The following is a 13,563-nucleotide window of genomic DNA, read 5'->3' as shown; positions in this document are numbered from 1 at the left end:
AGAGTTAGGGGTAGAGGTAGAGGTAGTGGTAGAGGTAGAATAGTAGAAGTAGTGGTAGAGTTAGATTTAGGGGTAGTGGTAGGGGTAGAGGTAGTGGTAGAGGTAGAGGAAGAGGTAGTGGTAGAGGTAGAGTAGTAGAGGTAGTGGTAGAAGAAGAGGTAGTGGTAGTGGTAGAGGTAGAGTAGTAGAGGTAGTGGTAGAGGTAGAGGTAGAGGTAGAGGTAGAGGAAGAGGTAGTGGTAGAGGTAGAGGAAGAGGTAGTGGTAGAGGTAGAGGAAGAGGTAGTGGTAGAGGAAGGGGTGGTGGTAGTGGTAGAGGTAGAGTAGTAGAGGTAGTGGTAGAGGTAGAGGAAGATTTAGTGGTAGAGGTAGAGGAAGAGGTAGTGGTAGAGGTACAGGAAGAGGTAGTGGTAGTGGTAGAGGAAGAGGTAGATGTAGAGTAGTAGAGGTAGTGGTAGAGGTAGAGGAAGAGGTAGTGGTAGAGGTAGAGGAAGAGGTAGTAGAGGTAGTGGTAGAGGTTGAGAAAGAGGGTAGTGGTAGAGGTAGAGGAAGAGGTAGTGGTAGTGGTAGGTAGAGTAGAGTAGTAGGAGGTAGTGGTAGAGGTAAAGGAAGAGGTAGTGGTAGAGGTAGAGGAAGAGGAAGAGGTAGTGGTAGTAGTAGAAGTAGAAGTAGTGGTAGATGGTTAGAGTTAGGGGTAGTGGTTAGAGGTAGAGTAGTAGAAGTAGTGGTACATTTAGAGTTAGGGGTAGTGGTAGGGGGTAGAGGTAGTGGGTAGAGGTAGAGGAAGAGGTAGTGGTAGAGGTAGAGTAGTAGAGGTTAGTGTAGAAGAAGAGGTACTGGTAGTGGTAGAGGTAGAGTAGTAGAGGTAGTGGTAGAGGTAGAGGTAGGAGGTAGAGGAAGAGGTAGTGGTAGAGGTAGAGGAAGAGGTAGTGGTAGAGGTAGAGGAAGGGTAGTGGGTAGAGGAAGAGGTAGTGGTAGAGGTAGAGTTAAGGCTAGTGGTAGGGATAGAGGTAGAGGTAGTGGTAGAGGTAGAGTAGTAGAAGTAGTGGTAGAGGTAGAGTTAGGGGTAGTGGTAGGGGTAGAGGAATAGGTAGTGGTAGTGGAAGAGGTAGTGGTAGAGGTTAGAGTAGTAGAGGTAGTGGTAGAGGAAGAGGTAGTGGTAGTGGTAGAGGTAGAGTAGTAGAGGTAGAGGTATAGGAAGAGGTAGTGGTAGAGGTAGTGGTAGAGGTAGTGGTAGAGGTAGTGGTAGTGGTAGAGGAAGAGGTAGTGGTAGAGGAAGAGGAAGAGGTAGTGGTAGAGGTAGAGTAGTAGAGGTAGAGGAAGAGGTAGTGGTAGAGGTAGTGTAGAGGTCGAGGTAGGGGTAGTGGTAGGGGTAGTGGTAGTAGTAGTGGAAGAGGTAGAGTTAGGGGTAGTGGTAGGGGTAGGGGTAGAGGTAGAGGTAGTGATAGAGGTAGTGGTAGAGGGAGTGGTAGAGGTAGAGGTAGTGGTAGAGTTAGTGGAAGAGGTAGAGGTTAGTGGTAGAGGTAGAGGTAGTGGTTAGGGGTATGGTAGTGTAGAGGTAGAGGTCGAGTTAGTGGTAGTGGTAGTGGTCGAGGTAGTGATTGGAGGTAGTGGAAGAGGTAGTGGAAGTGGTAGAGGTAGAGGTAGATGTAGTGGTTAGAGATAGGGGTAGTGTTGGAGGTAGAGGTCGAGTTAGTGGTAGTGGTAGAGGTTAGCTGAAGAGGTAGAGGTTAGAGGGGATAGGGTAGAGTAGAGTTAGTGGTATAGTAGAGGTAGTGGGAAGAGTAGTGGAGTGGAAGAGTAGAGGTAGAGGAAGAGGTAGGTGTACAGGTGAGAGGTAGAGGTAGAGGTAGTGGTACCAGGTAGAAGTACAGGTAGTGATAGCGGTAGCGGTAGTGGAAGAGAGTAGTGAAGAGGTTGAGTAATGGTTAGTGGTAGTGGAAAGGTAGTGGAAGAGGGTAGAGGTAGAGGTAGAGGTAGAGGTAGAGGTAGAGGTAGTGGTAGAGGTAGAGGTAGTGGTAGTGGTAAGGGTAGTGGTAGTCGGTAGAGGTAGAGGTAGAGGTAGTGGGTACAGGTAGAGGTATTGGTAGTGGTAGAGGTAGTGGTAGTGGTAGTGGTAGAGATAGAGTTACTGGAAGAGGTCGAGGTAGTGGTACAGGTAGAGGTAGTGGTTGTGGTAGAGGTAATTGTAGTGGAAGAGGTAGAGGTAGAGTTACTGGAAGATGTAGAGGTAGTGGAGGTGGTAGTGGTACAGGTAGAGGTAGTGGTAGTGGTAGGTTGTAGAGGTAGAGATAGAGGTAGAGGTAGAGGTAGAGATATAGGTAGGAGGTAGTGGTACAGGTAGAGGAAGAGGTAGTGGTAGTGGTAGTGGTAGTGGTAGTGGTAGTGGTAGTGGTAGTGGTTAGTGGTATTGGAAGAGGTAGTGGAAGAGGTAGAGGCAGAGGTAGTGGTAGAGGTAAAGGTAAAGGTAGTGGTAGAGGTACTGGTAGAGGTAGTGGTAGAGGTAGAGGTAGATGTTGTGGTCCGAGGTAGTTGTAGAGATAGAGGTAGAGGTAGTGGTAGTGGTAGGAGGTAGTGGAGAGGTAGAGGTGAGGTAGTGATAGAGGTAGAGGTAGAGGTAGTGGAACTGGAAGAGGTAGTGGTAGTGAAGGTGGTAGTGGTAGTGGCAGTGGTTAGAGGTAGTGGTCCAAGACCTGTGTTGTTGTATAGAATGTATTAGTCCTAGACCTGTGTTGTTGTATAGTCCTAGACCTGTGTTGTTGTATAGTCCTAGATCTGTGTTGTTGTATAGTTCTAGACCTGTGTTGTTGGCACCCCTCTAACGCCCAGGGAGGGAGAGAGTAGTGCTGGGTGGCTTGGCATCCTCTAACGCCAGGGAGGGAGAGAGGGAGAGAGTAGTGCTGGGTAGCTTGGCGCCCTCTAACGCCAGGGAGGGAGAGAGGGAGGGAGAGAGTAGTGCTGGGTAGCTTGGCGCCTTCTAACACCAGGGAGGGATAGAGGGAGGGGGAGAGTAGTGCTGGGTAGCTTGGCGCCCTCTAACGCCAGGGAGGGAGAGAGGGAGGGAGAGAGTAGTGCTGGGTAGCTTGGCGCCTTCTAACACCAGGGAGGGATAGAGGGAGGGGGAGAGTAGTGCTGGGTAGCTTGGCGCCCTCTAACGCCAGGGAGGGAGAGAGGGAGGGAGAGAGTAGTGCTGGGTAGCTTGGCGCCCTCTAACAACAGGGAGGGAGAGAGGGAGGGGGAGAGTAGTGCTGGGTAGCTTGGTGCCCTCTAACGCCAGGGAGGGAGTCAGGGAGGGAGAGAGTAGTGCTGGGTAGCTTGGCGCCCTCTAACAACAGGGAGGGAGAGAGGGAGGGGGAGAGTAGTGCTGGGTAGCTTGGCGCCCTCTAACGCCAGGGAGAAGAGAGGGAGGGAGAGAGTAGTGCTGGGTAGCTTGGCGCCCTCTAACAACAGGGAGGGAGAGAGGGAGAGAGTAGTGCTGGGTAGCTTGGCGGGAGCAGGCGTGACAGTGATATGTAATCCATTTTTCTTTGGACACAACTGTTCTTGCAATGTTCCCATGAAAATATAATATCTTATATTCTGAGAACATGGCTACCATGTTCTGTGTATGTTTGGTGGGACGTTGTTCGAATATTCTCCTAACCCACACAAAACTGGACACATGAACATTCTTGCAATGTTCCCATAAAATGCGTCCTCAACATTAATATCTTAAATTCAGAGAACATTGTAACCACATTCTGGGTTTTATTTATTATTTGACATTAAAGGAATGGCCTCTTGGAAACGTTCCTTGCACATCACAGGAACATTCCTATGAAACGGTTAGTTAATGACTCTAAAGGGAATGTTCTCTAATGTTGTGGGAACATTTGTTGTTCACTGTGGCGTCTCTCTAATGAAAATGTCTTAATTCATGTTAATCACTTTGGACTTTGGACGGGGAGGGGAGGGGAGGGGAGGGGAAGGGAAGGGAGGGGAGGAGAGGGGAGGGGAGGGGAAGGAAGGGAGGGATGGGAGGGGGAGGGGAGGGGAGGGGAGGGGAGGGGAGGGGAGGGGAGGGGAGGGGAGGGGAGGGGAGGGGAGGGGACAAGCTCAGTAGTGTAGAGGGGACTGGCTCAGTAGTGTAGAGGGGACTGGCTCAGTAGCGTAGAGGGGACTGGCTCAGTAGTGAGGAGGGGAGGGGAGGGAACTGGCTCAGTAGCGTAGAGGGGACTGGCTCAGTAGTGTAGAGGGGACTGGCTCAGTAGTGTAGAGGGGACTGGCTCATTAGTGTAGAGGGGACTGGCTCAGTAGTGTAGAGGGGACTGGCTCAGTAGTGTAGAGGGGACTGGCTCAGTAGTGTAGAGGGGACTGGCTCAGTAGTGTAGAGGGACTGGCTCAGTAGTGTAGAGGGGACTGGCTCAGTAGTGTAGAGGGGACTGGCTCAGTAGCGTAGAGGGGACTGGCTGAGTAGTGAGGAGGGGAGGGGAGGGGACTGGCTCAGTAGTGTAGAGTGGACTGGCTCAGTAGTGTAGAGGGGACTGGCTCAAGTAGTGAGGAGGGGACTGGCTCAGTAGCGTAAAGGCGGACTGGCTCAGTAGTGTAGAGGGGACTGGCTCAGTAGTGTAGAGGGGACTGGCTCAGTAGTGAGGAGGGGACTGGCTCAGTAGTGTAGAGGGGACTGGCTCAGTAGTGTAGAGGGGACTGGCTCAGTAGTGAGGAGGGGACTGGCTCAGAAGCGTAGAGGGGACTGGCTCAGTAGTGTAGAGGGGAGGGGAGGGGAGGGGACTGGCTCAGTAGTGTAGAGGGGACTGGCTCAGTAGTGTAGAGGGGACTGGCTCAGTAGTGTAGAGGGGACTGGCTCAGTAGTGTAGAGGGGACTGGCTCAGTAGAGTAGAGGGGACTGGCTAAGTAGTGTAGAGGGGATTGGCTCAGTAGTGTAGAGGGGAGGGGACTGGCTCAGTAGCGTAGAGGGTCCACTGGCTCAGTAGTGGTAGAAGGGACTGGCTCAGTAGTGTAGAGGGGACTGGCTCAGTAGTGTAGAGGGGACTGGCTCAGTAGTGTAGAGGGGACTGGCTCAGTAGTGAGGAGGGAGGGACTGGCTCAGTAGTGTAGAGGGGACTAGCTCAGTAGTGTAGAGGGGACTGGCTCAGTGGTGTAGAGGGGACTGGCTCAGTAGTGGGGAGGGGACTGGCTCAGTAGTGGGGAGGGGACTGGCTCAGTAGTGTAGAGGGGAATAGCTCAAGTAGTGTAGAGGGGAGGGGAGGGGACTAGCTCAGTAGTGTAGAGGGGAGGGGAGGGGACTGGCTCAGTAGTGTAGAGGGGACTGGCTCAGTAGTGTAGAGGGGACTGGCTCAGTAGTGTTAGAGGGGAGGGGAGGGACTGGCTCAGTAGTGTAGAGGGGACTGGGCTCAGTAGTGGTAGAGGGGACTGGCTCAGTAGTGTAGAGGGGACTGGCTCAGTAGTGTAGAGGGGAGGGGATGGGACTGGCTCAGTAGTTTAGAGGGGACTGGCTCAGTAGTGTAGAGGGGACTGGCTCAGTAGTGTAGAGGGGAGGGGACTGGCTCAGTAGTGTAGAGGTGACTGGCTCAGTAATGTAGAGGGGACTGGCTCAGTAGTGGGGAGGGGACTGGCTCAGTAGTGTAGAGGGGACTGGCTCAGTAGTGTAGAGGGGACTGGCTCAGTAGTGAGGAGGGAGGGGACTGGCTCAGTAGTGTAGAGGGGACTGGCTCAGTAGTGTAGAGGGGACTGGCTCAGTAAGCGTAGAGGGGACTGGGCTCAGTAGCGTAGAGGGGACTGGCTCAGTAGTGTAGAGGGACTGGCTCAGTAGTGTAGAGGGGACTAGCTCAGTAGTGTAGAGGGGACTGGCTCAGTAGTGTAGAGGGGACTGGCTCAAGTAGTGTAGAGGGGACTGGCTCAGTAGTGTAGAGAGGAACTGGCTCCGTAGTGTAGAGGGGACTGGCTCAGTAGTGGTAGAGGGGAGGGGACTGGCTCAGTAGCGTAGAGGGGAGGGGAGGGGACTGGCTCAGTAGTGTAGAGGGGACATGGCTCAGTAGTGTAGAGGGGGACTGGCTCAGTAGTGTAGAGGGGACTGGCTCAGTAGGTGTAGAGGGGACTGGCTCAGTAGTGTAGAGGGGACTGGCTCCAGTGGCGTAGAGGGGGACTCGGCTCAGTAGCGTAGAGGGGATTGGCTCAGTAGTGTAGGGGGCCTGGGCTCAGTAGTGTAGAGGGACTGGCTCAGTAGTGGGGAGGGGACTGGCTCAGTAGTGTAGAGGGGACTGGCTCAGTAGTGTAGAGGGGACTGGGCTCAGTAGTGTAGAGGGGACTGGCTCAGTAGTGTAGAGGGGACTGGCTCAGTAGTGTAGAGGGGAGGGGATGGGACTGGCCTCAGTAGTGTAGGAGGGGACTGGCTCAGTAGTGTAGAGGGGACTGGCTCAGTAGTGAGGAGGGGAGGGGACTGGCTCAGTAGTGTAGAGGGGACTGGCTCAGTAGCGTAGAGGGGACTGGGCTCAGTCAGTGTAGAGGGGGACTAGCTCATAGTGTAGCAGGGGACTGGCTCAGTAGTGTAGAGGGGACTGGCTCAGTAGTGTAGAGGGTACTGGCTCAGTAGTGTAGAGGGACTGCTCAGTAGTGTAGAGGGGGACTGGCTCAGTAGTTGTAGAGGGGACTGGCTCAGTAGTGTAGAGGGGACTGGCTCAGTAGGTAGAGGGAGGGGAATGGGACTGGCTCAGTAGTGTAGAGGGACTGGCTCAGTAGTGTAGAGGGGACTGGCTCAGTAGTGAGGAGGGGAGGGGACTGGCTCAGTAGTGTAGAGGGGACTGGCTCAGTAGCGGTAGAGGGGACTGGCTCAGTAGTGTAGAGGGACTAGTCAGTAGTGTAGAGGGGACTGGCTCAGTAGTGTAGATGGGACTGGCTCAGTAGCGTAGTAGCAGGGGACTGGCTCGGAGTAGTGAGGAGGGAGGGGAGGGGAACTGGCCCTCAGTAGTGTAGAGTGGAACTGGCTCAGTAGTGCTAGAGGGGACTGGCTTCAGTAGTGAGGAGGGGACTGGCTCAGTAGCGTAGAGGGGACTGGCTCAGTAGTAAGGAGGGGGACTGGCTCAGTAGTGTACGAGGGACTGGCTCAGTAGTGTTAGAGCGGGAGGGGACTGGCTCCAGTAGTGTAGAGTGACTGCTCAGTAATGTAGAGGGGACTGGCTCAGTAGTGGGGAGGGGACTGGCTCAGTAGTGTAGAGGGGACTGGCTCAGTAGTGTAGAGGGGACTGGCTCAGTAGTGAGGAGGGGAGGGGACTGGCTCAGTAGTGTAGAGGGGACTGGCTCAGTAGTGTAGAGGGGACTGGCTCAGTAGTGTAGAGGGGACTGGCTCAGTAGCGTAGAGGGGACTGGCTCAGTAGTGTAGAGGGGACTGGCTCAGTAGTGTAGAGGGGACTGGCTCAGTAGTGTAGAGGGGACTGGCTCAGTAGTGTAGAGGGGACTGGCTCAGTAGTGTAGAGGGGACTGGCTCAGTAGTGTAGAGGGGACTGGCTCAGTAGTGTAGAGGGGACTGGCTCAGTAGTGTAGAGGGGAGGGGACTGGCTCAGTAGCGTAGATGGGAGGGGAGGGGACTGGCTCAGTAGTGTAGAGGGGACTGGCTCAGTAGTGTAGAGGGGACTGGCTCAGTAGTGTAGAGGGGACTGGCTCAGTAGTGTAGAGGGGACTGGCTCAGTAGCGTAGAGGGGACTGGCTCAGTAGTGTAGAGGGGACTGGCTCAGTAGTGTAGAGGGGACTGGCTCAGTAGTGTAGAGGGGACTGGCTCAGTAGTGTAGAGGGGACTGGCTCAGTAGTGTAGAGGGGACTGGCTCAGTAGTGTAGAGGGGACTGGCTCAGTAGTGTAGAGGGGACTGGCTCAGTAGTGTAGAGGGGAGGGGGCTGGCTCAGTAGCGTAGGGAGGGGAGGGGACTGGCTCAGTAGTGTAGAGGGGACTGGCTCAGTAGTGTAGAGGGGACTGGCTCAGTAGTGTAGAGGGGACTGGCTCAGTAGTGTAGAGGGGACTGGCTCAGTGGTGTAGAGGGGACTGGCTCAGTAGCGTAGAGGGGATTGGCTCAGTAGTGTAGGGGGACTGGCTCAGTAGTGTAGAGGGGACTGGCTCAGTAGTGGGGAGGGGACTGGCTCAGTAGTGTAGAGGGGACTGGCTCAGTAGTGTAGAGGGGACTGGCTCAGTAGTGTAGAGGGGACTGGCTCAGTAGTGTAGAGGGGACTGGCTCAGTAGTGTAGAGGGGAGGGGATGGGACTGGCTCAGTAGTGTAGAGGGGACTGGCTCAGTAGTGTAGAGGGGACTGGCTCAGTAGTGAGGGGGAGGGGACTGGCTCAGTAGTGTAGAGGGGACTGGCTCAGTAGTGTAGAGGGGACTGGCTCAGTAGTGTAGAGGGGACTGGCTCAGTAGTGTAGAGGGGACTGGCTCAGTAGTGTAGAGGGGACTGGCTCAGTAGTGTAGAGGGGACTGGCTCAGTAGTGTAGAGGGGACTGGCTCAGTAGTGTAGAGGGGACTGGCTCAGTAGTGTAGAGGGGACTGGCTCAGTAGTGTAGAGGGGACTGGCTCAGTAGTGTAGAGGGGAGGGGATGGGACTGGCTCAGTAGTGTAGAGGGGACTGGCTCAGTAGTGTAGAGGGGACTGGCTCAGTAGTGAGGAGGGGAGGGGACTGGCTCAGTAGTGTAGAGGGGACTGGCTCAGTAGTGTAGAGGGGACTGGCTCAGTAGTGTAGAGGGGACTGGCTCAGTAGTGTAGAGGGGACTGGCTCAGTAGTGTAGAGGGGACTGGCTCAGTAGTGTAGAGGGGACTGGCTCAGTAGTGAGGAGGGGAGGGGAGGGGACTGGCTCAGTAGTGTAGAGGGGACTGGCTCAGTAGTGTAGAGGGGACTGGCTCAGTAGTGAGGAGGGGACTGGCTCAGTAGTGTAGAGGGGACTGGCTCAGTAGTAAGGAGGGGACTGGCTCAGTAGTGTAGAGGGGACTGGCTCAGTAGTGTAGAGGGGACTGGCTCAGTAGTGAGGAGGGGACTGGCTCAGTAGCGTAGAGGGGACTGGCTCAGTAGTGTAGAGGGGAGGGGAGGGGAGGGGACTGGCTCAGTGGTGTAGAGGGGACTGGCTCAGTAGTGTAGAGGGGACTGGCTCAGTAGTGTAGAGGGGACTGGCTCAGTAGTGTAGAGGGGACTGGCTCAGTAGTGTAGAGGGGAGGGGAGGGGACTGGCTCAGTAGTGTAGAGGGGACTGGCTCAGTAGTGGGGAGGGGACTGGCTCAGTAGTGGGGAGGGGACTGGCTCAGTAGTGTAGAGGGGACTAGCTCAGTAGTGTAGAGGGGAGGGGAGGGGACTGGCTCAGTAGTGTAGAGGGGACTGGCTCAGTAGTGTAGAGGGGAGGGGAGGGGACTGGCTCAGTAGTGTAGAGGGGACTGGCTCAGTAGTGTAGAGGGGACTGGCTCAGTAGTGTAGAGGGGACTGGCTCAGTAGTGTAGAGGGGACTGGCTCAGTAGTGTAGAGGGGGGGACTGGCTCAGTAGTGTAGAGGTGACTGGCTCAGTAATGTAGAGGGGACTGGCTCAGTAGTGGGGAGGGGACTGGCTCAGTAGTGTAGAGGGGACTGGCTCAGTAGTGTAGAGGGGACTGGCTCAGTAGTGTAGAGGGGACTGGCTCAGTAGTGAGGAGGGGAGGGGACTGGCTCAGTAGTGTAGAGGGGACTGGCTCAGTAGTGTAGAGGGGACTGGCTCAGTAGCGTAGAGGGGACTGGCTCAGTAGCGTAGAGGGGACTGGCTCAGTAGTGTAGAGGGGACTGGCTCAGTAGTGTAGAGGGGACTAGGCTCAGTAGTGTAGAGGGGACTGGCTCAGTAGTGTAGAGGGGACTGGCTCAGTAGTGTAGAGGGGACTGGCTCAGTAGTGTAGAGAGGACTGGCTCCGTAGTGTAGAGGGGACTGGCTCAGTAGTGTAGAGGGGAGGGGACTGGCTCAGTAGCGTAGAGGGGAGGGGAGGGGACTGGCTCAGTAGTGTAGAGGGGACTGGCTCAGTAGTGTAGAGGGGACTGGCTCAGTAGTGTAGAGGGGACTGGCTCAGTAGTGTAGAGGGGAGGGGAGGGGACTGGCTCAGTAGTGTAGAGGGGACTGGCTCAGTAGTGGGGAGGGGACTGGCTCAGTAGTGGGGAGGGGACTGGCTCAGTAGCGTAGAGGGGACTAGCTCAGTAGTGTAGAGGGGAGGGGAGGGGACTGGCTCAGTAGTGTAGAGGGGACTGGCTCAGTAGTGTAGAGGGGACTGGCTCAGTAGTGTAGAGGGGAGGGGAGGGGACTGGCTCAGTAGTGTAGAGGGGACTGGCTCAGTAGTGTAGAGGGGACTGGCTCAGTAGTGTAGAGGGGACTGGCTCAGTAGTGTAGAGGGGAGGGGATGGGACTGGCTCAGTAGTTTAGAGGGGACTGGCTCAGTAGTGTAGAGGGGACTGGCTCAGTAGTGTAGAGGGGACTGGCTCAGTAGTGTAGAGGGGACTGGCTCAGTAGTGTAGAGGGGAGGGGACTGGCTCAGTAGTGTAGAGGGGACTGGCTCAGTAGTGTAGAGGGGACTGGCTCAGTAGTGGGGAGGGGACTGGCTCAGTAGTGTAGAGGGGACTGGCTCAGTAGTGTAGAGGGGACTGGCTCAGTAGTGTAGAGGGGACTGGCTCAGTAGTGAGGAGGGGAGGGGACTGGCTCAGTAGTGTAGAGGGGACTGGCTCAGTAGTGTAGAGGGGACTGGCTCAGTAGTGTAGAGGGGACTGGCTCAGTAGCGTAGAGGGGACTGGCTCAGTAGTGTAGAGGGGACTGGCTCAGTAGTGTAGAGGGGACTAGCTCAGTAGTGTAGAGGGGACTGGCTCAGTAGTGTAGAGGGGACTGGCTCAGTAGTGTAGAGGGGACTGGCTCAGTAGTGTAGAGAGGACTGGCTCAGTAGTGTAGAGGGGACTGGCTCAGTAGTGTAGAGGGGACTGGCTCAGTAGTGTAGAGGGGACTGGCTCAGTAGTGTAGAGGGGACTGGCTCAGTAGTGTAGAGGGGAGGGGACTGGCTCAGTAGTGTAGAGGGGAGGGGAGGGGACTGGCTCAGTAGTGTAGAGGGGACTGGCTCAGTAGTGTAGAGGGGACTGGCTCAGTAGTGTAGAGGGGACTGGCTCAGTAGTGTAGAGGGGACTGGCTCAGTAGTGTAGAGGGGACTGGCTCAGTAGTGTAGAGGGGACTGGCTCAGTAGTGTAGAGGGGACTGGCTCAGTAGTGTAGGGGGCCTGGCTCAGTAGTGTAGAGGGGACTGGCTCAGTAGTGGGGAGGGGACTGGCTCAGTAGTGTAGAGGGGACTGGCTCAGTAGTGTAGAGGGGACTGGCTCAGTAGTGTAGAGGGGACTGGCTCAGTAGTGTAGAGGGGACTGGCTCAGTAGTGTAGAGGGGACTGGCTCAGTAGTGTAGAGGGGACTGGCTCAGTAGTGTAGAGGGGACTGGCTCAGTAGTGTAGAGGGGACTGGCTCAGTAGTGTAGAGGGGACTGGCTCAGTAGTGTAGAGGGGACTGGCTCAGTAGTGTAGAGGGGACTGGCTCAGTAGTGTAGAGGGGACTGGCTCAGTAGTGTAGAGGGGACTGGCTCAGTAGTGTAGAGGGGAGGGGACTGGCTCAGTAGTGTAGAGGGGACTGGCTCAGTAGTGTAGAGGGGACTGGCTCAGTAGTGGGGAGGGGACTGGCTCAGTAGTGTAGAGGGGACTGGCTCAGTAGTGTAGAGGGGACTGGCTCAGTAGTGGAGGGGAGGGGACTGGCTCAGTAGTGTAGAGGGGACTGGCTCAGTAGTGTAGAGGGGACTGGCTCAGTAGTGTAGAGGGGACTGGCTCAGTAGTGTAGAGGGGACTGGCTCAGTAGTGTAGAGGGGACTGGCTCAGTAGTGTAGAGGGGACTGGCTCAGTAGTGTAGAGGGGACTGGCTCAGTAGTGTAGAGGGGACTGGCTCAGTAGTGTAGAGGGGAGGGGACTGGCTCAGTAGCGTAGAGGGGAGGGGAGGGGACTGGCTCAGTAGTGTAGAGGGGACTGGCTCAGTAGTGTAGAGGGGACTGGCTCAGTAGTGTAGAGGGGACTGGCTCAGTAGTGTAGAGGGGACTGGCTCAGTAGTGTAGAGGGGACTGGCTCAGTAGTGTAGAGGGGACTGGCTCAGTAGTGTAGAGGGGACTGGCTCAGTAGTGAGGAGGGGAGGGGAGGGGACTGGCTCAGTAGTGTAGAGGGGACTGGCTCAGTAGTGTAGAGGGGACTGGCTCAGTAGTGAGAGGGGACTGGCTCAGTAGTGTAGAGGGGACTGGCTCAGTAGTAAGAGGGGACTGGCTCAGTAGTGTAGAGGGGACTGGCTCAGTAGTGAGGAGGGGGGGACTGGCTCAGTAGTGTAGAGGGGACTGGCTCAGTAGTGTAGAGGGGACTGGCTCAGTAGTGTAGAGGGGACTGGCTCAGTAGTGTAGAGGGGACTGGCTCAGTAGTGTAGAGGGGACTGGCTCAGTAGTGTAGAGGGGACTGGCTCAGTAGTGTAGAGGGGACTGGCTCAGTAGTGTAGAGGGGACTGGCTCAGTAGTGTAGAGGGGACTGGCTCAGTAGTGTAGAGGGGACTGGCTCAGTAGTGTAGAGGGGAGGGGATGGGACTGGCTCAGTAGTGTAGAGGGGACTGGCTCAGTAGTGTAGAGGGGACTGGCTCAGTAGTGAGGAGGGGAGGGGACTGGCTCAGTAGTGTAGAGGGGACTGGCTCAGTAGTGTAGAGGGGACTGGCTCAGTAGTGTAGAGGGGACTGGCTCAGTAGTGTAGAGGGGACTGGCTCAGTAGTGTAGATGGGACTGGCTCAGTAGCGTAGAGGGGACTGGCTCAGTAGTGAGGAGGGGAGGGGAGGGGACTGGCTCAGTAGTGTAGAGGGGACTGGCTCAGTAGTGTAGAGGGGACTGGCTCAGTAGTGAGGAGGGGACTGGCTCAGTAGTGTAGAGGGGACTGGCTCAGTAGTAAGGAGGGGACTGGCTCAGTAGTGTAGAGGGGACTGGCTCAGTAGTGTAGAGGGGACTGGCTCAGTAGTGAGGAGGGGACTGGCTCAGTAGCGTAGAGGGGACTGGCTCAGTAGTGTAGAGGGGAGGGGAGGGGAGGGGACTGGCTCAGTAGTGTAGAGGGGACTGGCTCAGTAGTGTAGAGGGGACTGGCTCAGTAGTGTAGAGGGGACTGGCTCAGTAGTGTAGAGGGGACTGGCTCAGTAGTGTAGAGGGGAGGGAGGGGACTGGCTCAGTAGTGTAGAGGGGACTGGCTCAGTAGTGGGGAGGGGACTGGCTCAGTAGTGGGGAGGGGACTGGCTCAGTAGTGTAGAGGGGACTGGCTCAGTAGTGTAGAGGGGAGGGGAGGGGACTGGCTCAGTAGTGTAGAGGGGACTGGCTCAGTAGTGTAGAGGGGAGGGGAGGGGACTGGCTCAGTAGTGTAGAGGGGACTGGCTCAGTAGTGTAGAGGGGACTGGCTCAGTAGTGTAGAGGGGACTGGCTCAGTAGTGTAGAGGGGACTGGCTCAGTAGTGTAGAGGGGACTGGCTCAGTAGTGAGGGGGAGGGGACTGGCTCAGTAGT

This window comes from Oncorhynchus kisutch, linkage group LG19 (genome assembly GCF_002021735.2).
Source record: "Oncorhynchus kisutch isolate 150728-3 linkage group LG19, Okis_V2, whole genome shotgun sequence".
Classification (NCBI taxonomy): domain Eukaryota; kingdom Metazoa; phylum Chordata; class Actinopteri; order Salmoniformes; family Salmonidae; genus Oncorhynchus; species Oncorhynchus kisutch.
Note: the sequence above shows the minus strand (reverse complement) of the source record.